At 44.0% G+C, this 25576-nt stretch overlaps 1 pseudogene; it reads left to right on the top strand.

Moving 5' to 3' along the window:
• The first annotated feature begins 996 nt into the window (after positions 1-996).
• On the top strand, positions 997-2188 carry LOC114492213 (annotated as a pseudogene).
• Positions 2189-25576: the final 23388 nt, after the last annotated feature.

Here is a 25576-nt window from a genome sequence, read left to right as displayed (position 1 = left end):
AGGTAGGCCTATATTGCTGTGTAGTCCCTCTTAGAACTGCTTTGGCTGCATTCCATAGACTCTGGGTTGTTGTGTTTTCATTTTAATTTGTCTCAAGGTATATTTTAATTTCCTTCTTGATCTCACTGGTAAGCCATTCATTGTTTAGTAGCATGTTATTTAGCCTCCATGAGTTTGTGTGTTTTTCAGTTTTTTTCTTGTAATTGCTTTTATTGTAGTCAGAGAAGATGCCTGTTATAATTCCAGACTTCTTAAATTTATTGAGACTCATTTTGTGTCCTAACATGTGCTCTTTCCTGAAAAATGTTGCATGTGCTCTTGAAAGGAATGTGTGTTCTGCTGCTTTGGAGTGAATTGCTCTGAAAAGATCAACTAAATCCATCTGATCTAATGTGTCATTTAAGGCTTCTTTTTTCTTGTTTATTTTCTGTCCAGAAGATCTGTTCATTGATGTCAATGGGATGTTAAAATCCCTTAGTATGACTGTATTACTGTTAATCTCTCCATGTCCATCAAGATTTGCTTTATGTATTTCGGTGCTCCTGTTTTGGGTGCATAAGTGTTTACAAGGGTTATTTCCTCTCATTAGATCCGTTTATTGTTATGTAATGTCTGTCCTTGTCTCTTATTGTATAGCCTTTGTTTTAAGGTCTATTTTATCTAATAAGTATTGCTATCCCAGCTTTTGTTTTGTTTCATTTGCATGAAATATGTGTTTCCATCCCTTTACTTTTCATCTGTGTGCGTCTTTCTGAGGTGGGCCACTTGCAGATGACATATATATGGGTCTTGTTTTCTTTTCCATTTAGCTACTCTGTCTTTTGATTGGAGTATTTAAGCTATTTACATTTAAAATTATTATTGAGGTGAAATGCTCTAAAGATATCATTTAAATCCATCTGATCTAGTGTGTTATTAAGGACAGCATTTCCTTGTTGATTTTCTGTCTGGAAAACCTATTCCGTACGTGCCATTTTTCAGTTGCCTTTAGCTCAACATAATCAACATGCCGACATGGCATATTTCAGGGTGATATGTTCTGATCCCCGTCAGTGGTTACCAGTGCACACTTTCACTCTGCAGCCAGCCAGAGTGTCCATTCACGTCCATCTGTCCTTTCTGAGACTGTGTAGACCCAGCCAAGCTTACCACACCTGAGAAGTGGTTCTGTGGAGTGGGGTGTCCACCAGGGCTGCCAGCATCTGAGGTCTGCTTCAGCCACATCTCTGTAACTGATGCTATTAGAACAGGCCTTGGACCAAATGGAATGGATAAAATGACTCAAGGTGGAAAAGGGGATGTGACCATTTGTTACAAATGATGGTGCTACCATTCTGAAACACATGCAGGTGTTACCTCTGGCACCCAGTGGAGCTAAGGCTCAAGATGAAGCAGCTCAAGGTGGCAGTACATCAGTGGTCATTGTCACTGGCTCTCTTAGATTCCTATATCAAGCCTTTTCAGAAAGGGATTCATCATCCAACCATCATTTCCAAGTCATTCTAGAAGAATTTATATCCTTCTTGACCTTTGGAATGAGTGATAGAGAAGCTTTGTTAACTCAAAGGTTATCTCTCAATAGTCAAGTCTGCTTTCTCCCATGAGTGTAAACTCCATGAGGAACCTGACCCAGCCACAGTCACTGGTGTAGATCTTGGCGATATCAAAATAGTTAAACTGTGTGGAACAGCTGATGACTATGAGTTGGTAGAAGGGCTGGTTCTCACCCAAAACGTGGCAAATTCTGACATAACCTGAGTTAAAAAGACTAAGGTTGGGCTTTTTCAGTATTGCTTACTTGCTCCCATAACAGATACGGACAATCAAATAGTAGCTTCCAGCTATGTCCAGATGGGCTACGTGCTTCAGCAGGAGAGAGCCCGTATTCTAAATGTAGTGAGACAGATTTTAAAAACAGGATATAATGTTCTCGTAGAGAAGGCTATTCTAAAGAGATGCTCTGGGTGACCTTGATTACATTTCCTGATAAAAAAGAAGACTGTGGTAGTTAAGGATAGTGAAAGAGAAGACATTGAAGCCATTTGTAAGGCAATTGAAACTGTCACAAACCAAACTGTGCACACTGAATAAAACAGAGTGATGAGTTTATTGCAAGGCTTTCAACCTGCAAGCCTGGAGACTCAAGGCTACTGAAACAATGAGTTTCAAGTTGCTCACAGACTAAGGGATTTTTGTGGGGTAAATGCTGACTGGTTGCTAAGGGGTCATCTTCCCTGTTTGGATCAGGGTAGCTGAGTCATGGGAACAATGAGGTCCAGAGATGGCGTGAACAGACTTGGTATTTGAAGGTTGGCTGGTGCCCTATGCTGATTTCTGAGAAGAGCTGTAAATTACTGTAAGAATAGGTTAACCTTTCTTTATGAGCCTATGTGGACTGTCTCTGTTTTGTCCTTGACATAAGTGACTCCATTTTTGTTTGGTTCTATAGAACCAAACCAGTTGTTAATACTGAATCACTGCTGAGATGCTGGGTTTGGCTGGTTTAAGTGAGGTCATTTTAAATGGTTCTGGCAAACTGTGCAAGCCCTGTAAATAGTTACAGTTGTTCATGTTTTAATAAATTGGTGATTAAGAAGCTCCATTCATGGTGCTCTATGTTTATTCACTGGTTAGTGAAGCAGAGAGCTCTTATTCTAAGTGGTGATCCAGAAGTGGAGTTGGCCCTGTGGTTAGCTGAATATTCACGAATATGGGGTGGTATGGAATCCTACTGCATTGGGGCCTTTGCCAGTGTTACAGACGTCATTCCATCTACCCTAGATGAAACTACTGGCCTGAATCCCATTTTTCAGTAACAGTGCTAAGAAACCAGATGTCCAGCACTGGCTGGTGTGGCTTAATGTATTGAGTGCTAGCCTGGGAACCAAAGAGTCATAGGTTCAATTCCCAGTTGGGGCGTATGCTGGGTTGGGAGCCAGGTCCCCATCTGGAGGCATGTGGGGTGACTGATCAATGTGTTTTGCACATTGATATTTCTCTCCCTCTCTTTCTCCTTCCCTTCCCCTCTCTCTAAAAATAAATATGTAAAGCCTTAAAAAAAAAAGATTGTCCGAAAAGGAAAAAAAATAGACACTAATGTCCCAAAGGGTGGTATTTCCAACCTTTTGGAAGAAATGGATGTCAAGCCTTTGTTAGTTTCAGTCAGGGAACGGACTCTAGCAACTGAACCCGCCCCAAGTGTCAGCAAGCGGTGTGGGAAACCCTCAGTGACCTGGATGGCACTGGCCGGCTGGCTCCAGCAGGGACGCCCACAGCAAGGCTGAAGTCGAGGGCCCCCTGGGTGCTCCTTGTTGTCTGGCAGATTGTTTCCTGCATGGATTCCTGGGCTCGGGCTTCCATTTGGCATTTGCTTAAAATTGTATTGACACAATGTAGTGAAAATATTAAATATTTGGTTTCAAAAAAATGGTGTCTCTCCAGGCCTTACTGGTCATTATTATGCTTGCATTTTATGAAACATCTCAACCTAGAACCTGCTTTCTTGACTCACCCGAGGTGCCGTTTCTCTTGAGCACATTCAGCTCCTGTGTGGCTGTTCTGACGGAATAAACTGAATTCTCCTTTCACTGCTGTGTATTTTAGGGTGTTTCTCTTTACAGGCTATTGGAAACAATGTTCATGGAGGGTTGTTTGGTAGCCTCACACCCATGTGTGATTATGCCTGTAGGAAGGATTCCTAGAAACGCCTGAGACTGTGGGGCACAGTTTGTGTTAAAATTTGGCCACTTTCAATTTATTACTCAAAATAGGTTCTGCCAATCCAAACTTCACCTGTGTAAGGAAATGCTTAGCTTTTCACACATTTTGCCAGCATTAATTCATCCCAAATTTTTGCCGTTATGGCTTTGGAATCTTGGGTCTTCTTTAGAATGTCACCCTTGCCCTAAGATTATAAGGAAAGCATTCTATGTCCTCGGTCACTGATCCATTCTGGAATTTTTAAAAGATTTCATTTATTATTAGAGAGGGGAAGGAGGGAGAAAGAGAGAGAGAGAGAAACATCAGTGTGTGGTTGCTTCTGACATGGCCCCCACTAGGGACCTGGCCTGCAACCCAGGCATGTACCCTGACTGGAAATCGAACCTGCGACCCTTTGGTTTGCAGCCCATGCTCAATCCACTGAGCTACGCCAGCCAGGGCTCTGGAATTTTTTTAATGTTATATGAACTAGGACTCATTTCTTCCAAAAGTAGAGTTGGGGTAGGTATTTCCCCTCCCAATTTGAGTGTATTCTCTATCAGGGGTGCCCAACACACGGCCCATGGGCTGGCTGCACTTAAAGCCTTTTTTTTGCTCATCAGTTTTCATTAGTGTTTGTGTACTTCATGTGTGGCCCAAGACAACTCTCCCTCTTCCATTGTGATGCTGACAGGTTGGACACCTGACTTATCTTTCCCTCTACTAATAGCACTTTGTCTCAATTGCTATCTGTTTATGGTTATGTTTGAATATCTGGTGGTAAAAGTCTAATCTCCTCCCCCACTGCTGTTCTTTAAAAAAAAATTCTCAGCTGTTTGTGAATTGTTTAAATTCTAAAAGCCAGTTTACAAAGAAGCCATTAAATTGATATTGCTTTAGCATTTTGATTAGAATGGGACTGGACGACAGACCAGGTTGGAGAAGCAAAACCTTCACAACACGGCGTCGTCTCCTCTGAGAACACAGACCCCCGCTGCGCTTATGTAGCGCTCATGGTTTTCATCTTACAGGTCCTATGTTCTTGTCCAGTGGGTTCCAGCTCTTTGGGTTCCGTTGCTATTGGGAATGGAATCCGGAGAGGCTGTTTTGCCTTCCCAGAAGCCATTTCTCCTGACACCCCCATTTTCTTATGAGAAACTACCCCTCCTTTGTTTTTTGACCACCTGGTTCTGGTGGGGTTGACTTCTCCCCCTTTGCCCCACCCCAGGATCGGACACATGACCCAGACCTGGCCTGACAGGCCCATTCCTAAGTGAAGGGGTCCCTGATTCCAGGATTTCTGTAGACACTGCAGGTGAGAAACTTGCTCTGTGAGGGCATCTCCATGGTAGAGAGAGCCCTCTGGGAAGAGACCACCTCACAGAAGCTCAGAGGTCAGAGATCTGGGGTGGGATGAGTGTGGAGAGACAGTCCAGGTGACATTATGAAGTCACACAATGGACTGTGCCGAATGCTACTTGGGGCTGAAATTTCCTTTTCTACTTAACCTGATTTTTGTTGCAAGTGAAACTCGCTTCATATCTGAGTCAGAGAACCAACTTTCCCGTTACATTTATTACTTGGTTATAGGCTGCCAGAAAAAGAAATTTAACAGAATTTCAGATCTATTTCTGAACTCCGATCAGTTCTAACATTTCTTTCCCACCAGTTACATCTCACTTTTTCTTGGTTAACTGTATAGATGAATGAATAGTAGTGACAGGTGTATTCAGTCCATCAGGAATTCCTTCGATTTCTGGTCTGTTGATGGCCTTTTTTTGAGCAATTTTTTAAAATCACTTTAGCATTTTAGGAGGGAGGACTTGTGGAGCCTTTGCTCAGTCCACAGCATACCCTAGAATCTCTCAGGTTTTGGAGTAAACTAAGGACAGACACACCTATGTTAACCCTCTGCGGCAAGGAAACAGTATGCTAAAGGAGAGCCGTGCTGATGGTGCTGATGGTGCGAGCGACGCAGCTTCCCCGTTTTGGGGAGTGTTGTTGACCTGGATATCCAGCCACAAGAGAAGGAAATACTTTCCCATGTGGTAAGCTTGTCACTGTTTTCAGCATGTGGATGCTGGTTCCACAAGCTAAGCATTCCGTGCTCCTGAGAGGAGGACGACGAACAAGGCACAGCGCCGACTGATGTGACAGTTCAGGGAACCCTTGGAAGGCCAGGTCCAAGTACATTTTCTTGTTATTCCTACCCAGGGCCTGTAGAGCGCTGGGTCCCTCAGGTTTGTGCCTCCTAGCCTCTCCCTCCCTCGTCTACTGGAACTGATATGTTTGCTACTATCTTCTCAGGGTTGGTTGGTTGGTTGGTTGGTTTGTTGCATTTTTAGCTTCTAGCTGGGCACTTTAGATAAATGTTGTTTGCTTCAAGTTCACACATTTTTTCCCAGTTGTACTTTTCTTGTAAATTTGGAGTCCTTTTAGACACCCCGCCCCTTCCCTACACACACCCCCAATCTCCCTGTTGCTTTTTCCCACCCACACCGCCATCGCTTCCAGGATGGATCCTTTTTCCTCTGCTAATGAGCCTGTTCTCCACTCTTGCTCTAGAAGCCCTTCCCTGCCCCATATTCCTTTATTACCTTAAAAACTTCTTTGACCACTTTTCACCCTTAGAGACACCAAATCCTGCAACTCTGTTACCCAGCGTAACTAGTGAAATATTTCTCGGCACTATATCCTTGTTGAGAAACTTTTATTTTGTATATTTAATTACAGTTGACATAATATTATTCATTTCAGGTGTACAACATAGTGATTAAATCTTTTTTTTACCTTACAAAGTGATCACCCTGGTAAGTCTAGTACGCATCTGACACCATAGTTATTGCAATATTATTGACTATATTCCCTGTAGGAGACTGTTCTGCATGGCGTGGGCCCAGCTCCCACTTGGAGATGCACAGGACCCACGCCCACTGAAAGGTTCTCCTGTGGGCAATCAGGCCTGCAATGTGCCTAGGTTGCTTTGAATCTTGCTCTTGCCAAAAAACTCCCTCACCCTGAATTAAGGACATTTACTGCAAAGTAACTTCCTAAAATCCATGCTAAACCTTCCAAGGATGAGTGTAACTGGTTCAACCACTTTTGCCTTTTCATTTGCAAATATCCCATCTTCTGTGATGTGATCAGCAGCATTGGCTCCTTTTTCTGTAAATGTAACCACCTAAAGCCAACCTGTGCATGGTAAATGAGGACCATCATGTAATGTGCTGAGAAACTCAATAAAGACCTATCACGGCGGAGGCCAAGGCTTTTGCTCCCCTTGAGAGAAAAGCCATGCTGTCCCTTTTCCTCCATCAGACTCGGTAGTCTGTGTGAATGTCTCATTTCATCCATAAGGACACGGACACTGCGGGCTGGTGTCTGCATCAACTCCCTATGCTGTACTTGACATTCCCTTGACTTTTTAAACTGGCAATTCATACATCTTAATCTCTTTCCTTTTTTTACCCATCCCCCAAGCCCCCTCCTATCAGGCAACCATCAATGTGTTCTCTGCATCTGTGAGTTTATTTTGTTTGTTTAATTTTTAGATTCCACATCTAAGCAAAATCGTGCTATTTGCATTTCTCTGTCCGACTCATTTCACTTGGCATAATCCCCTCTAGATCTATCTATGTTGTTGCAAATGGTAAGATTTCATTCTGTTTTACCGCTGAATAAATATATGAACCACATCTTCTTTATCCATTTGTCTATCAATGGACACATTTAGGTTGCTTCCATATCTTGGTTACTGTAAATAATGCTGCAATGAACATAGGGACGCTTATGCATTTTTGAATTGGTGCTTGGTGTTTCTTCAGATAAACACCCAGAAGTGGAATTACCAGGTCATATGGTAGTTTTATTTTTAATTTTTTGAGGAACATTCATATTGTTTTCCACAGTGGCTGTACCAATTTACATTGCCATTAACAGTGTACAGGATTTCCCTTTTCTCCACATCATCTCCAACACTTGTTATTTGAATTTTCATGCTAGCCATTCTGACAGGTATGAGGTGGAATATCATTGTGGTTTTGATTTGCATTTCCCTGATGATTACTGATGGAAGCATGTTTTCATGTTTATTGGGCATCTGTATGTCCTTTATGGACAAATGCCTATTCAGGTCCTTTGGCCAATTTTTAATTGCATTATTTGCGGGGGGGGGGGGGGAGGTCATTTTTGTTGGATCTATTAGCAAATACTTTCTCCCATTCAGTAGGTTGTCTTTTAGTTTTGTTGATGATTTCCTTTTCTGTGCAAAAACCCTTTAGTTTGATGTAGCCCCATTTGTTCATTTTTTCTTTTGTTTCCCTTGCTTGAGGAGACACTCCAAAAAAAAAAATATTACTAAGGGCCATGTCAGACTTTACTGCCTATGTTTTCTTCTAGGAGCTTTATGGTTTTAGGTCTTACATTAAAGTCTTTAATACATTTTGAGCCTTTTCTTGTATGTGGTTTAAGAAAGTGATTCATTTTCATTTGTTTTGTATGTGTCTGTCCAACTTTCCAGCAATATCGAAGAGACCCTTTACTCCATTGTATATTCTTGCCTCATTTGTCATAGATTAATTGACCATATAATATGGATTTATTTCTGGGCTCTCTATTGTTTCATTGATCTATATATTTTTATACCATGCTGTTTTGATTACTGTAGCCTTACTATAGTTTGATATCAGATAGCATGATCCCTCCAATTTTATTCTTCTTGCTTAAGATTATGTTAGCTATTCAGGGTCTTTGGTGATTCCATATAAATTTAGGATTACTTTAGTCATGTGAAAAATGCCATTGGTATTTTTTTTAACTTTTTTTATTGTTGTCCCAAGTCTAGTTGTCTCCATTTTCCCCCCACCCCCCCCCCCACACACCCCAGCCATCCCCACTTCCAATCGGTGTTTTGATAGGCATTGGGTTGAATTCATGAGTGTGGTATAACCTTCCATTTTTTTTAAAGATTTTATTTATTTATTTTTAGAGAGGGAAGGGGGGGAGAGAGAGAGAGAGAGAGAGAGAGAGAGAGAAACATCAATGTGCGGTTGCTGGGGGTTCTGGCCTGCAACCCAGGAATGTACCCTGGCTGGGAATCGAACCTGGGACACTTTGGTTCCCAGCCCGTGCTCAATCCACTGAGCTACGCCAGCCAGGGCTCTTCCATTTATTTATATCTTCAATTTCTTCAATGTTTTATAGTTTTCGAAGTACAGGTCTTTTACCTCCTTGATTAAATTTATTCCTAAGTATTCTTTTTGATGCAATTGTAAATAGGATTGTTAATTTCTCTTTCTGATAGTTTGTTATTAATAGTTTGTATCCTGCTACTTTACTAAATTTATTTATTCTAATAGTGGGGTTTTTTGGTGGATTTTTTAGGGTTCTCTCTACATAGTATCATGTCATCTGCAAATAATGACAGTTTTAACCTCTCTCTTTCCAATTCTTATGCCTTTTATTTCCTTTTTCACCTTGGTAACAAGCCATTTCGATGATTAAAAGTGCTCAGATTTGGGGGGGGGTCCAGTTTGAGATGGCAGCAAAGGAGGGCACTAAACTCACCCTCTCCCACAAACACACTGTTGTTCAGTATAGTAAAGTAACCATGTTGCCCTAGCCACAGAAATTAGACTAAAATAATAATAAAAGGCATCCAAATTGGAAAGGAAGTAAAACTGTCACTATGTGCATCTGACAGGATACTGTGTATTTAAAAAACCCCCCAGACTCTACAAAAAAATTATTAGAATAAACCCAGTGAAGTTGCAGGATATACAATTAATATACAGAAACTCGTTGTGTTTCTATACACTAATGATAATCAGAAGGAGAAAAGAAAACAATCCTATTTATAATTGCATCAAAAAAAATAAAATACGTAGGAATAAATTTAACCAAGGAAGTGAAAGACCTGTACTCTGAAAACTATCAGACATTGAAGAAAAATTGAAGAACACACAGATAAATGGAAGGATATACCATGCTCATGGATTGCAAGGATTAATATCATTAAAGTGTCTATACTACCAATGCACTCTCAGTATAGTTCTTATCAAAATACCAACGGCACCCTGGCTGGTGTAGCTCAGTGGATTAAGTGCAAGCCTTCGAACCAAAGGATTGCCGATTCAATTCCCAGTCAAGGCACATGCCTGGATTGCGGGCCTGGTCCCCACTTTGGGGCACACAAGAGGCAACCACACATTGATGTTTCTCTCCCTCTTTCTCCTTCCCTTCCCCTCTCTAAAAATAAATAAAATCTTTTTAAAAAGTACCAATGGCATTCTTCTCAGAACTAAAATAATCTGAAAATTTATTTGGAACCACAAAAGACCCCAAATAGGGAAAGCAAACTTGAGAAAGAAGAACACAGTTGGAGGTATCATGCTCCCTAACTTCAAACTATATACTACAAAACTATAAAAATCAAAATTGTATGGTGCAGGCACAATGACATATACATAGATCAATGGAACAGAATAGAGAACCCTGGAATAAACTCTTGCTTATACAGCCAATTAATTTATGACAAAGGAGGCAAGAAAATACAGTGAGATAAAGACTGTCTCTTTAATCAGTAGTGTTGGGAAACTGGACAGCCACATGTAAAAGAATGAAACTGAAACACTCTCTTATCATATAGAAAAGTTCATTCAAAATGGATTGAAGACTTAAGTGTAAGGCCTGAAACCATAAGTCTCCTAAAAGAAAACATAGGCAGTGAACTCTTTGATGTTGCTCTTGGCAATATCTGTTTGCATCTGTCTCCTCAGGCAAGGCAACCAAAGAAAAAATAACAAGTGGGGCTATATCAGACGAAAAAGCTTCTACACAATGAAGGAAATCATCAACAAAACTGAATGAGAACCTACTGAATGGGAGAAGATATTTGCAAATGACATATACAATAAGGGGTTGATACCCAAATATATAAGGAACTCATACAACTCAACATCACCAAAAATCCAATTAAATTTGCAGCGGCAATGAATAGACATTTCTCTAAAAAAGACAGAGATGCTCTACATCACTAATCATCAGAGAAATGAAAATCAAATCTGCAGTGAGATAATCACTGTACCTGTCGGAATGGCTAGTATCAAAGTCAGCAAATAACAAGTGTTGACAAGGATGTGAAGAAAAGGTAACTCTTGCACACTGTTGAGATTGTAAATTGGTGCAGCCACTATGGAAAACAGTATGAAAAATTTCCAAATAATTAAAAATAGAATGGCCATATTACACAACAATTCCACTTCTGGGTATTTATTTGAAGAAATCCAAAACACGAATACAAAAGATGTACGCACCCCCATGTTCATTGCAGCGTTATTTACCATAGCCAGGACAAGAAGCAACTGAGGTGTCTATCAATAATGAATGGATAAAGATGTGACTCATACATATAATAAATACAATGGAATATTACTCAGCAATAAAAATAATGAAATTTTGCCATTTGTGATAGTGTGGATGGATGTGTAGGACATTATGCTAAGTGAGTTAAGTCAGACAGAAATACAAATACTTTATGATTTCACTTATATAAGGAATCTAAAAAAAAAAAACAAACCAGATTCATAGAAGCAGAACAAGCTAATGATTATGGGGAGGGGGTGGGGGGAGTTGGGAGAATAAGTGGGAAAGGTAAAGGGGAATAGGAGGTACAAATTTCCTGTTACAAAATAAATAAGCCACAGAGAGGTAGTGCACACCACAGGAAATATAGCCAACAATATTTAACCACTATGTATGGTAATAGATGGTTATTAGATTTAGTGTGGTGATCACATCATAAGGTATATAAATATTGAATCGCTATATTATATACCTGAAATATTGTATGCCAACTGTACTTTAGTAAAAAAATGTTTAAATACAAAAATCTGAGCATTTTATTTTTTTATATTTTGAGAGGCAATATATGTCATTTCAACATGTCTGAAAGTTACATTATCTTTAAGTCAGAAGCATAAAATCAAGTTTCCTTTTGGGAAGATGTACAGAGAGAGTGGACAGTGTTCATCCACTCCCTGACTACTCCTCCAGGTCGTTGACCTTTAATGCCCAAATTCTGTTTCCTCACAGTGCTTGTGAAGTTAACACGAAGCTTCTATGAAAGTTACCAGCTCTTCTTAGTATTTCAAAATAGGAAGAATTTGGGATTTATTTTAAGGCTTTTGGGAAAAAGTTGTTAGCTATTTCTACATTTGTGCTGCAACAAACACACCCAACCCCCCTAAGGAAATGGTTCTCCTTTATTCAAGTATCATCAGTGTGCCCCAACAGTGGACTGGACAGCGTGGCTAGTAGCAGTTTTAAAAAAACAGTTGTCTTTTTAATGTATTTATTGGATATTTTACTTGGACTTCTAAATATTGAGGGCAAAATACTTAAAGACATTGTTGTTGTAACCGTTGTAACCGGTAAAGCTACTTGGCTGAAATTTCAATTTCATGGTTCTGTTACCTGCATCTTCATTTGCTCACTTTTCTGTACAAGAAGGCCACTGGCCAAGTCTGTGACAGTTTGAGCATGAAATAAATAATGATAGTAAGGGATTAGAACCTGTTGAATGAAGTTTTTTTAAAAAACATGAGTTCATGCTGATATAAACAAACAACCAAGAAGAGAAAGCCATTTCTCCAAGGAGATGTGGTTCTTTTCTAGCAGCAGATGGTACTAACATTGCTGAATTGCATTTTAAGTTTTTACATCTGTATTCATCAGACTTTAAAATTTTGTATTTTGTTAGCAAGACTAGGTTTAATGGGATGAATGGAACAGCTTTCAGTCTTTTGGTGGCCTATCATTTTATCACAATTACATGAAATGTTGATAATAGGAAATCAACTAGTTAGTTATTCAAGGCTTTTAAGATATATTAGCATATAGTTTAATATGTATTGTGAAGATTTAAAATATAAGTAGTGTTCCCTTTCTTCCCAAACTCTATTGAAAAGACATTACAGTTTAATAATTAACAGTAATATTAGAAAATTGGGAGGGTGTCATCAGAAGTGTGGATTTCCAGATTTAATATTAATGGGAACCATTTGAAAGTGGAACCCAGCAGAGCTGAGGGAACTTGAACCCACTTGGTACAATAAAGAACACCTTCAAAAAAAGTGAAAATTTTTTTTTCACAGAAGTATGCAATAATGCCAAGATCAAAAGCAGCAAAGGAGGGCTCAGTCCCGGGAAACTGGCTGGGCATTCAAGAAAGAAGGAAGCACTGGGCCAGTTCCCCAACCGCAGATCCCTGGCTCGCACTTGTTTCCCAGTGGAGTAGGGCACAGTTACCGCCTCCTGAAAAGTCTGGCAAGGGAGCCTCCCAGAGTGAGCAGCGGGGAGGGCTGGAGGTCACACCACCATAGGAGTGCCAAGGACCCCACTGACAGACAGGTTCACTGGACCCCTTACCTAGGTGCTCTTCTGTATTCTGCTCCCACAATCATCTAAGAGTTTCCTGGGTCCCCAAAATCATCTAATGCAGAGTTTCTTGGGCCACCAATATCACTGATGGTAGACTTTTCCTGCCCCCAACAATTGCCTAAAGTAGAGTTTCCTGACCTAAACAGTCACCTAAAGTAGACAATCCTATCCCCAAAGTAAACTAAGGTAGACTGCTGGCCTCCACAATCAACTACAATAGACTATCCTGGTCCCCACCATCACCTGTGATCAAGTTTCTGGCCCCTACAATCACCTAAAGTAGAAATTCTGGCCCTCCATAATCATGTAAGGTTGAGTTTCCAGGGCCCCCACAATCATCAAAGATCAAGATAATGGACCCCACGAACACCAGAGATAGTGTCCTAATCTGCACAATCACCTATGGTAGTTTCCTGCCCCCCATCTTTAATCAACAAGGTCAAATTCCTGGCCCACCAGGATCATTAATAGTAGGCTCTCCCTGCCCCCAACAACCTCCTGAGGTAGAGCTTCCTGGCCCCCTTAATCGCATAAAGTCAAGTTTCCTGGGGCCTCCCTAAGTGAGCTAGGTGAGTTTTCTGGCCCCACAATCATGTAAGGTAACGTTTCCTGAGTGTTTACAACCATATAAGGTATAGTTTCTTTGTCCTCCCATAATTCCTAAAGTAGAATTTCCGGGACCCCCACAATGAACTAAAGTAGACCGTTCCTGGCCCACTGTCTCCGAAGATGCAGTTTTCTGGACTCCTGTAATCACCGAGTTTCTTTCCTGTGTCCCTGCAGTTGCCTTAGGTTGAGTTTTCTGAGCCCCAAGAGTCACCTAAAGTATAGTTCTCAGGCCATCGAACATATAAGGTAGTCTCTCCTGGTCCTGTAATATTCTAAGGTAGAATTCCCCCACAGCTGACATTCATGAGCCCCCACAAACAACTGAGGTCAGGTATTCTAGGCCCCAAGTCACTTAAGGTGGCATTTCCAGGGCATGCATCACACTAGGTAGTTTTTCAGGACCAAAATCACCTAAGATAGAGTTTCTTGTACTCCCCCCAAATCACAAAAGGTAGACTGTACTGTCCCCCACACCACAATCAACTAAAGTAAAAAACCTGGGCCTAAGGGTGAGTACCTGCCCCCAACAATCATGGTTTCCAACAATCACCCAAGGTCGAGATTCATGCACCCCACCATCACCTAAGGTAGAGTTTCCAGGTTCCCACAATCAACTAAGGCATAATTTTATGAGCTGACATTCACCTCAATATGAGTTTTCTGGGCCCAGCAATCACTTAAGGGTGAGATTCCTGGGACCCCACAATCCTAAGGTAGAGTTTCTAGTGCCCCCAAATAACCTAAGGTAAATTTCCTGGACCCCACAATCAACTAAGTTAGGCTATTGTGCCCACACATTTATCTAGTGTTGACCTCCTAGGCCCCTTCAATCTCCTAAGGTCGAGTTTCATGGTTCCTCGTAATCAGGTCAAGTTTCCTTGGCCTCCATAACCACCTAAGGTGGTGTTTCCTGGGCTCACACGTTCACCTGTTGTTCCCTATCCTGGCCTCCTACCATGAACTAAGTAGAGCTTCCTGTCTGTCCACAGTGACGTAAGGCAGAGATTTCTGGCTCTCCACCATCACTTTAGGTAGAGTCTCTGAGGCTCCTCAAACAACAAAAGAGTTTGCTGGACCCCCACAAGCACCTAAGTCAGAGTTTCCTGGGCCTTGACAACACAAAAGAGTTTCTAAGGCCCTGAGATACCACAGGTAGAGCTTCCTGGGTCCCCCAGTCACCGAAGGTTGAGTTCCCTAGGCCTCAGGAAGCTTCTGAAGTTGAAATTCTTGGGACTCCACAATCCAGTAAGTCAAGTTCCTTGGATCCCCACATCACCTAAGCTAGAGTTTTCCAGACTATGGTAAACAGTCCTGTCCCCCCACAATCAATAAGCAGAGCTTTCTGCCCCCCACAATCACATACGTAGACATTCAGCCCCCCTATAATCATCTAAGGATAAGTTTCTTGGGGCCCCATATCACCTAAGGTAGAGTTTCCTGGGTCCCTAGTCACAAAAAGTATAGTCTCCCAAAGGCAACACTCACCTTAGAGTTTCCTGGGTTCCCAAATGACATAAGGTCAAGTTACCTAGGACCCCTCAAACTCCTAAAATTGATATTCTTTTGACCCACAATCTGACAAAGTCAATTCTCCTGGCCCTCAACCATCACCTAAGGAAGAGTTGCCGTGGCCTTCACAATAACCTAAAGTGGAAATACATGGACCGCCCCCCTCAGTATCACCTAAGGCAGATTCTCCTAGACCCCAACAGATACCTTAGTTTCAGTTTTATGGGCCCCCACTATCATACCTAAGATCAAGGTTCCTGGGCCCTGATAATCAGCTAAGGACTAGATTCATGGTCCCAAATAATCACCTAAGGTTAGGTATCCCAGGCCTCCACTCTTGTTAAGTCCCATTTCTTGGCCCCCACATCTTCTAAGGTAGATTTTCCAGACCTCATCTATCACCTAAGGTAGAGATTCCAAGCCCATGACAATAACCTAAGGTCTAGCTTCCCAGGACCCCACAATCACCTGAGGTCACGTTTCTTAACCCCAACATTCATGTAAGGTACATGACTTACATTCATGTGAGGTAACCCTGGGCTACCCCAATCATGTACATGGTTTCCTGGACCCACAAAAGCCACCAAGTGTAGTTTCCTGGCTCTCCAAAATTGCCTAAGGTAAAGCTTCCTGGCCCCTCCACCATCACCTGAGGTACAGTCCTGACCCCCAACCAAATAATGTAGCGTTGCACGGGCCTCCAGTCACCCGCGGGAGAGTGTCCCAGGCCCACTATCTCTTAAGATTCCATTTCCTGCGTTCCCTCCCTCTCCTAAGATCGAGATTCTTAGGAACCTGTAATGGTCTAAGCCAGGGTTTCCTGGGCCCATATGGTAGAGTTCCTTAGTCCCCATCCAATCATTTTAGGTAGAATTTCCTGGGCCCCCACGATCACCTAAAGGAAAGTTTCCTTCACCCCCAGCTACCTAACTTGAAGTTTCCTAGGCCCACAAGTACCTAAAGTAGAATTTCCTACATCTCCACAAGCCCCTAATGTAGAATTTCATGGCCCCTCACAAACAACTGAGATGGGCCATCCTACCTCTCCACATTTACCTAAGCTAGAATTTCCTGGCCCACACAATCACCTATGGTAGGCAGTCCTTGCCTCAGTAACCAACCAAGTTAGACTGTCCTGTGGCCCCACATTCACCTAAGGTCTAGGTTGCTGGACCCCCTTAATCACCTAAGGATACATTTTCAGGGACCCTGCAATCACGTAAAGATTCCTTGCCCCTCCCCCACCACACACACACACAATCTTATTAATATATAGTTTTTAGGGCTTCCAAAATCTCCTAAGGAAGAGTTTCCTGGGCCCCCACAATCACACGTGGTAGAGTTTCCTGGGCCCTAAGGAAGACTACCCCAGCACTCCACATTCTTTTAAGTTGACTTTCCCAGATCCCAAATTACCTAAGGTCTAGTCGCTAACACCCACAACACCTAACGGTCGAGATCTGTGTTCCATATAATAGCCTAAAACGAGTCACCTGGGCCCCCACATTCATCTGAGTTTAGGTTGCCTGGCCCAGCGATCACCGAGGAAGTATTTCTTAGCTTCCCACAATAACGCGATGCAGAGTTTCCCGGCCACACAAAATAACCAAACATAGTTTCCTGGGCTCCCGCAATCACCTAATGCATGGTTTCCTGAGCCTGCACAGTCACCCAATGTAGACCACCCTAGCCCCCCATAGTCAAATAAGATTGAGTTTCTTGAGACCCCACAATCAAATAAGGTAGAATTTCCTGGGTTTGCAATCACCTAGAGTAAACTCATCCCCCTCCCAAACAACTAAGGTCACAATCCTGGGTGCCCACAATCACCTAAATTCAAGGGTCCTGGTTTCCCACAAGCACCTAAGGGCAAATTTTCCAGGGCCCACACTCACCTAAGGTAGAGCCCTGGGCCCACACAATCACCTAGGTAAAATTTCCTGGCACCCCATGTCACATAAGGTAGAACTTCCCGAGCCCCCTGTGAGACATTAGGAAGTACATATTGGTCTCTGCCCCCTGGTCCTGGCACAGAGCTCCTGAAATCCCTGCAGTTTCCTAAGTGATAAGAGCACTAGGAGCATGTTTTGTTTTAATATTTGCTCTTTGACACCGATTCCTAACCCAGGGCTCCTAAAACCCTTGTAATATCTTGGGTGATAGCAGTGTCTTTTGTTTTAGTGAAGTGCCCTTGGTAGGCTTCTGGGTGGATGGGCCCTCCACCTGAAGGAGCTAGCCTTTACCTGAACGTCTTACAGGAATGCACATTATGTCTGGCTGGGAAGCACTTCCCCTCCTAGTGTTGTAAAACCACAACTTGTTGATGAAGTCCTAATAGAAGCTACAGTTAAGGAACATATAAAAGTCAAGGGAATTATGATAAAAGTTTGTAGGAGACTGGGTGCATTTAAGCAGGCTTTCTGTGAAGCGGCTGCGCCTCTTTTACCTGATCATGTTACGGCGGACACTGCAACTCACTGGGGACGCTTCCCCTACCTAACCTTGTAAGACAGAAGGCACATAAATCGCCCCTCACAACAGCAACTGGACATGCTACACAGGATCCCATAGACTGTCTAAGCCCACTCAGTGTAGAACAGAAGCTGGAGTGCTGGGAAGGAAAAAGTCTCGTGTGATAGACCTTTGTGGGCCGTTGGCCAGGGCCTTTGGCAAAGGCCTGTGTGTACCTCCCGGAGATGACTACTGGAAGCTTGGACTAGAGAATTTCCGTCTGAAGGGCATTGACTGCCTTGCTGTCAGACATTGATTGAAGCTACCCTGATGATTGAAGGATATAAAATGATCTTAAAACCTGAAATACCCATAATGTCTTGGGTAATATCACAGAAATGCTTTAAAGTTCATAATATGGCACACAACAAAATGGTTTATAGAGAATCATGCTGCCTGGGAATGCAAGGAGGAGATACTCACAGGGATCCTCTTTCCCCGCAGGGTGGATTCTGGAACTGGGTGCAGAACTGCTGGGTTCTACTATCACGTGGGCTGTGCCCTGCACACAGCTCTCAGCTGAGCAACAGACAGCTGTCTGGTCTGCGGATGGCAGTTCCACAGTGTGTGGACAGCATCCTGTTTGGAAAGCTGCTGCATTTAAGACCAGCAGATAGAAAGACACTGAAGAAGGTGAAAACAGATCTGCTCGGTGAGCTGATTTGCATGCTGTTTTCCTAGCAGTGATGGAAGAATTGCACAGAGGGAAAAGCCATGTTTGGGTTTTTACAAACTCCTGAGCAGGGACCAATGGCTTGGCCATATGATGGGGGGCAAGGGCAATGGAAACCTAACCTATCACAGGGATGCCCATATGGGGCACAGCCCTATGGAAATCACTATGTACATTTTTTAAAGATTTTATTTATTTTTAGAGAGAAAAGGAAGGAGAAGAGTGGAAGAGAAGCATCGATTGGTTGCCTCTCCCATGCCCCCAACCAGGGACCTGACCAACAATGCAGACATGTGCCCTGACCAGGAATCGAGCCAATGACCCTTTGGTTTGTGGCATGACACCCAACCCACTGAGCCACACCAGTCACAGCATCACTATGTAAATTTGAGGGGTACATTAAAGTGTGACATGTGGCTGCCCATCAGAACACCCTTCCAGGTTCAGAAAGCGATCACCTGTGTGATTGTTTGAGGTGGCCACCTGAGTGCATGCACTGAGTGGATGTGGGGGTGCTGCAGCCACACAAAGACAGGCTAGATCTACACAGTCCTGTTGCACCCTCGGAGACACAAAGGGACAATAAGAACTGCTCTGTCTGCCAGCAAGAGAGAGAGACTACAGATGGCCCTGTGGCAGATTCCCTGGGGGGAGACCCTGATCATAGCTGGCAAGTGAGGCTAATTCTGGTAGCTCTGAGGGGCTACAAATGGGTCCTAACCAGAATGGGTGCTGACTCTGGACCAGACTTTGCTTAACTGGTGGTGGATGCAAATGCTCAGGAGACTATAAAAGAACTGGAACAGATACAGTGCACCAGTTTGGACAGCCAGTCATCAGTTCTTCAGACCAAGGAACGTGTGTTACAGCCCAAAATGTCTAATGAAGGACAGAGAGGTATTCTCCTCAGAGTACTGGTTTGATAGGAAATTGGAATGGGCGATTGAAATACTGCTCATCTACAGTGGGCCCAGATAAAGACACAAAGGGCTGGCTTACACCCCTCATGAGTGTGTGCTCACACTCAACCTGAGTATAAAGGAGTGTCCCCCTGGGTAAATTCCTCTGTTTGAGGGTGGATCTGGGGAAGAGGGGCAGGGGAAGGATGCTGATATGATGATCTTTTTGCCCAGGGAGGAGGATGTTGGTGTAAGGACTATACTTTTTCCCCCCTCTTTCTACCCCACATCCCCTCAAATTCTTGTTTTCCCTCTCAAATGCAGTGGCCGTATGACCAGAGCTACAACTGCAAGGGCTGGAAATAGTGATGAGTCCTCAACAAAAAATCGTATTGTGTCTTAAACATTATGTCAGAATTCCTAAGGGCCTGCTGGAGCAGGATGCACCTTTACAATCTGGAAAAATTGGGGCCAACAGCAATGCAACTATGTCGCTTGGTGGTAAAGGTCGCCCCCTCGTGGTGCACCTGTGTAATCCTAACCTCTGAATGGAGTGCACTGAGGGGAAGGCCTGTGCTAGACAGACGAGTCTGGCTGCAACCATCTAGACCAGCACAGAGGCCACACCGTTTCCCACCTTCCAAAGTTGGAAAAGTTTGAGTATGAATGGGAAGAAGAGAAAAATGTAGTTTTAGGTAAAGGAATGAAAAATGGGTTATGTGATAAGGGAAATCCAATACTACACTAATACCTAATGCCTGAAAGGGCAAAGCCACGTTTGCCGAGACCACTCCTGTGTTTGGATCTGACACAGTTGGACCAAGGCCTACGGACCTGAGTGGGGTCCCTAGGAGACCTTCATGTGATGTAGAATGACTGGTGCTGACACATAGCGTTCTAGTGATGGGCCAATACCTTTGACTCGGGTATCGTTCTGCAGTAAGGGGCCCAGACCAGAGGATAGGCTGTGAGATAAAAATGCAGGGCGGGGCAAAAGCAGGTCTACAGTTGTTCCTATGGGAAACAATGCAGTAATGAATAACAACACAAGAATAAACTGTTTCGCTCACTCACAGCTATAAACCTACTTTTGCCCCACCCCCATATATATTGGATTCTGCCCCCAGTTCCTGACAAAGGACTTTGAAACCCTTGTAATCTTCTAAGTGATAAGAGTGCTATGAACTTCTTTTGTTCTAATATTCAGTCTTTGTGGTACTTTGATTTAAAATAGATATGTATTTGGCATTCACCTCCTGTTCTGGCACAGAGCTCCTCAGATCCTTGGAATTTCCTGAGTGTTGAGAATGATGTAGGTGTCTTCTGTGGTGAATGAAGTGACTCTGGGGAAGCACCTAAGGGGAGGGGGTGCCAGGAGGAGCAACCATGTGGTTACAGGCTTAGAACTTTCAGTCCCATCCCTTGATTTCCAGGGAGGGGGGAGTGACTGTCGGTGAATCATCCACCAATGGCCAATGATTTAGCCAGTCGTGACTAAGTAATAAAGCCTCCATAAAAACCCCAAAGGACAGCTTCTTGGCATCTTTTCAGAGAGCTTCCATGTTGCAGAGCCGAAGGCGTCTGTGTGCCACCACACTGGGCCCTAGCTCCGGGAGGACAGAAACTCCTTCCGTCGAGACCTCACCCTGTGTCTCTTCATCTAGCTGTTGATTTGCATCTTTTAATATTCTTTAATAAATCAGTAATCTATTAAGTAAACAGGTTTGCCTGAGTTATATGGTCTGTTCTAGCAGATTAATCAAGCCCAAGTGACACAGGTTATGTGGCGAAACAGCTGTCACCAATAAAGGCTACAGGGACTGTCAAGAAAATAGTAAGACCAACCCCCAGTGGAGTTTTGGCTTAGAACCAGAGACCAGCTCCATCCAACATGGCACTTCTTGGCACCTTACGGTAACCCCTAGCCTCATTATACACTTATTGTAATACATTAGCATACTAAACGGTACACCCTGAGCTGCCACGGTGTGAATGCAAAGCCCATAAAAGGACACCAAATGGTCAATGGGCTCTTCTGAGAAGTCTCCACCCCTTTCCCAGAAAAATCCTGAATATTCTTCCCCCTGACTGCATGCCCTGCCCCTCAATGACATGGGCCTCAATAAAAGAAGTAGATGCCACCAGGGAGGGCTGCTCTGCCTGGGGAGTAGCCACTCTGTCTCACTGCTTCATTAACAGACTTTCACTTTAAACTCCCTCCTGGCTCATATTTGAATTCTTTCCTGCATAAAGTCAGGAGCCCACAGTGGGTCACAGACCCTGAGGTCCCCAGACTCCCAAAACACCTGCATTACAAGGAAAGGGTTGTGGGAACCTCTGATTTGTAGCTGGTGGGTCAGAAGCACAGGTAACAACCTGGGCCTGCGATTGGCTCTAAAGTTGAGACTTGGTGTCTTGTAAGACTGAGCCCATTACTGTGGGATTTGAGTATCTCTGGATCAGCTGTCAGAATTGAGTTAAATTCTCAGATACCCTACTAATGACTGAGAATTGCTTTCTGGTATAAGGAAGCCCCCCCACACACACTCACACCAAGAATTGGGTCCAGAAACCCCTTTTCATCCTCTGACCCCAGTTTCTGACAGGGGCCATCCTGAAACTCTTGGAGCTTCCCGAGTGATAGGATATTTTTGGTTCTAATGAGCTGACTCTGGGTTGGCTCGTGGATAAGAGCTGGGTCACTGGAAAGGCCAAGCCATGAGTAGAAGCTTAGAGTTGTCAGCCCCACCCCCACATTCTCTTGAGAAGGGCTGAAAAGGAAATTAATGATTGGCATGCCTATGTGACGAAGCCACCACAAGACTCCAAAGGTGCGGGGTTTGGTGCTGGGAGGGCGGAGCACCGCACACCTTGCCCCACACATCTCCTCCATCTGTGTCCTTTATCACATCCTTTACAAACTAGTAAACATAAGTAAATGTTTCCCTGAGTTTGTGAGCTGCGCCAGCAAATTAATCAAAGCCAAAGAGGGGTCACTGGAACCTGTGGTCTGTACAGCTCATTGTTGGTAGCACTCGCGATAATAATCTGGGCTTGCAGTTGGCATCTGAAGGGGGGCATGGGGTGAAGAGTCTGGGACTGAGCCCTTAGCCTGTGGGACCTGACACTACCTCCGGACAGACAGTATCAGAACTGAGTTAACTGTGGGAACCCACTTGATGCAGCACAGAATTCTGGGTGTGGGAGAAGCCTCCAGACATTTGGGGACCAGAAGAGCCAGAAGGGGAAAGTGCTGGGTGAGAAGTAAAGGAGACACAGAGGAAGAAAAACATAGTAGCTAAGAATGAGGTTTTTCCAGTACAGGTTTCCCCTGCTATTCTAACGTAGGCAGTATGAAACCTTTCTTATGCCGGAATAGCATAAAGTGAAGAAGCAGTTACTGTAGGACACACACATCTGGCTAACAGATACACAGAGTGAATCAAGGTAAGACACAGATGCTCCAGGCCGTTCAGATCTCTGGCTGCACAGGGCTGGGCGTCGTTCCTGGAGCAGGGGCTCGCGGTGCCGCTCTACTCAGGCTGGGCACTGCCTCCGTAGCAGCTCACAGCAAAACAAATGCTATTATCACTTTCTGCCTCTTTTTTGTAAAACTGAAATCCTCTTTGGATTTCTTTCAGTCAGAAAAAAAAAAGCTGTACTGTAGGTCTTTTATAAAAGGAAAGTGACATAACACAAACTTTCAAAAAAGTGGGGGATAGCTATATACCCCCCACAGGACCTAAGGTAGAATTTCCTGGCCACTACCATCAACTAAGGTAGGCTTCCCTGGCCTCCGCCATCACAAGGCCAAGTCCCCCCCCACCTCCCACTACCACCTAAAGTAGATACCCCTACCCCACAATCACCAAAAGTAGAGTTTCCAGAGGCCCACAGTCTACTAAGGCTGAGATTCATGGTTCCCAACAATTATCTAAGGTGCAGTTTCTTGGACCCCACAATAATTGGAAAGAACTTCTTGGGACCCCACAATCACCTAAGGTAGAGTTTCAGGAGCCACCATGATCACCTAAGGTCAAGTTCATGAGACCTGACATTCACATAAGGCAGAGTTCCCTGGGCCCCCAAATATACCTAAGGTAGAGTTTCTGGCCCACCCTAATCACCCAGGTAGACTATCCTAGCCCCCCACACTCACCTGACATCAAGTCAGGTTTCCTCAGCACATAACCACCTGAAGGCAAATACTCTGGACCCCAGAAATCACGTGAGATAGATATTTCTTACCCCTCATAACTAGCCAAGGAAATCGATCCCAGACCCCAAATCCACTAAGGTGGAGCCTTCCGGGCTCCCAATCACCTAAGATGGACTTTCACAGGCCCATGACCATCTAAGGTAGAGTTTCCAGGCCACAGTCATGTAGGGGCAAGTTTCCTCTGCCCCAACAATTGCCGAAGTTCAAGTTTCCCTGGCCCCACAATCACCTAATACAGAGTTTCCAGGGCCCTGAATCACCTGTGGTAGTACTTCCTGCTCCCACAATCACCTGTGTGGTTTCCTGGCCCCCCAGAATTACCAAAGGTATTATCTCTTGAGACTCCACAGTCACCTATGGGCAGGTGTCCTGGGCCCACACAAGCACAGAAGGTAGGATTTCCTGTCCACCAGTGATCTCCCAAGGTAGATCACCTGGTTCCCCACAGTCATCTAAGGGAGATCTTCTGGGCCCCGTAAGTCAAGCTTCCTGGGCCCACTAACACTTAAGGTCAAGTCTTCTGGGCCCCAAATCCCCTAAAGACAAGTGTTCTGAGCCCACAACCACTTGAGCTGAAGTCCCTGCCCCGAAGCATGTAAGGCAGGCTTACCTGGCCCCCACATCCAACCAGGCTACAGTTTCCAGCGGCCCCACCATCACCAAATGTCGAGATTCCTGACCTATGGTAACTAAGGAGGACAGTCCTGACCCCCACATCACCTAAGGTTGAGATTCTCAAACCCAACCCCATGGCCTACTTACTGTCAAGATTCACGTGTCCCCACAGGCCCCTAAGCTAGAGTGTCCTGGGCCCCCAAGCGACCTGAATAAGAAATCCCTCAGCCCACCAATCACCAAATTAGACTATCTTCGAACCCCACAAAAACCTAAAGCAGAACCCCTGGGTCCACAATCACCTAAAGTCAAGTTTCCTGGCCCCCTCAATTATCTAATGTAGGGATTCCTGGACCCCCATATTCACCTGAGGTAGAATTTCTGGGACCCCCACAATCATTTCAGGTAGGGTACCTTGGCCCCACCATCACTTAGGTCAAGTTTCCTAGACAACAAAAATTACTTAATGGTAGTTTCCTGGCTTCCCCAATTAGACAAGAGATTCCTCACCCCCAAGTCACCTAATGGCTTCCCGGGCTTTCACGATAACCTAAGGTCAAGATTCATGGGACACCCCCCAATTGCCTAAGATAGAGCTTCCTGTTCCCACAGTCACCTTTGGTAGACTTTCAGCCCCCACCCCCAGCTCCACCTACCCCCAATCACCTAAGGTAGACTTCCCCAGGTACATAATCACCTACAGTTGAGTGTCCTGGGTACAAATCATCCAAGGTTGGGTTTCTGGGGTGACAGCCACCTTAAGGAGAGTGTCCTGGTTACCACCCCAACCACACACACACACACACCTCATGTAGAGTGTGCTGAGTCCTTAAAATCATCTAAGTTAGAGTCCCTGGGACCCCATAAGCATACAATGTAGCCCTTCCTGGGTCTCCAAATTAGCTAAGCTGGAGTTTTCTGGTCCCAAAGTCACATCACATAGAATTTCCTGGACCCACAATTACCGAAGTCAAGGTTTGTGGGCCCTCACAATCTCCTATGGTCAAGAGCTGGGGGTCCAGTACTCCTCGTCCATAACATGGAAGAAAATCTTACCTTTTGCAACAGCATGGATGGACCTGGATATTATTTAACTAAGTAAAATAAGCCAGTCAGAGAAAGACAAATACCATATGATCTCACTTACATGTGGAGTCTAATGAACAAAATCATTTAACCAACAAAATAGACACAGAAGCACAGATACACAGAACAGACTGACAGCGTCAGAGGGAGGGGAGTCGGGGGGCTGGGTGAAAGAAGGTGAAGGGATTAAGCAAACATATACATATATATGACACACATACACACGGACAACAGTGTGGTGACACCAGACAGAAAATGAGGGGGGGGAGTTGGCGAAGGGGGGATAAATGGATATGGAAAGAGACTTTACTTTGGGTG

Source organism: Phyllostomus discolor, chromosome 1, assembly GCF_004126475.2.
Source record: "Phyllostomus discolor isolate MPI-MPIP mPhyDis1 chromosome 1, mPhyDis1.pri.v3, whole genome shotgun sequence".
NCBI classification, from domain to species: Eukaryota; Metazoa; Chordata; class Mammalia; order Chiroptera; family Phyllostomidae; genus Phyllostomus; species Phyllostomus discolor.
This window is presented reverse-complemented; position numbering and strand designations above follow the sequence as displayed.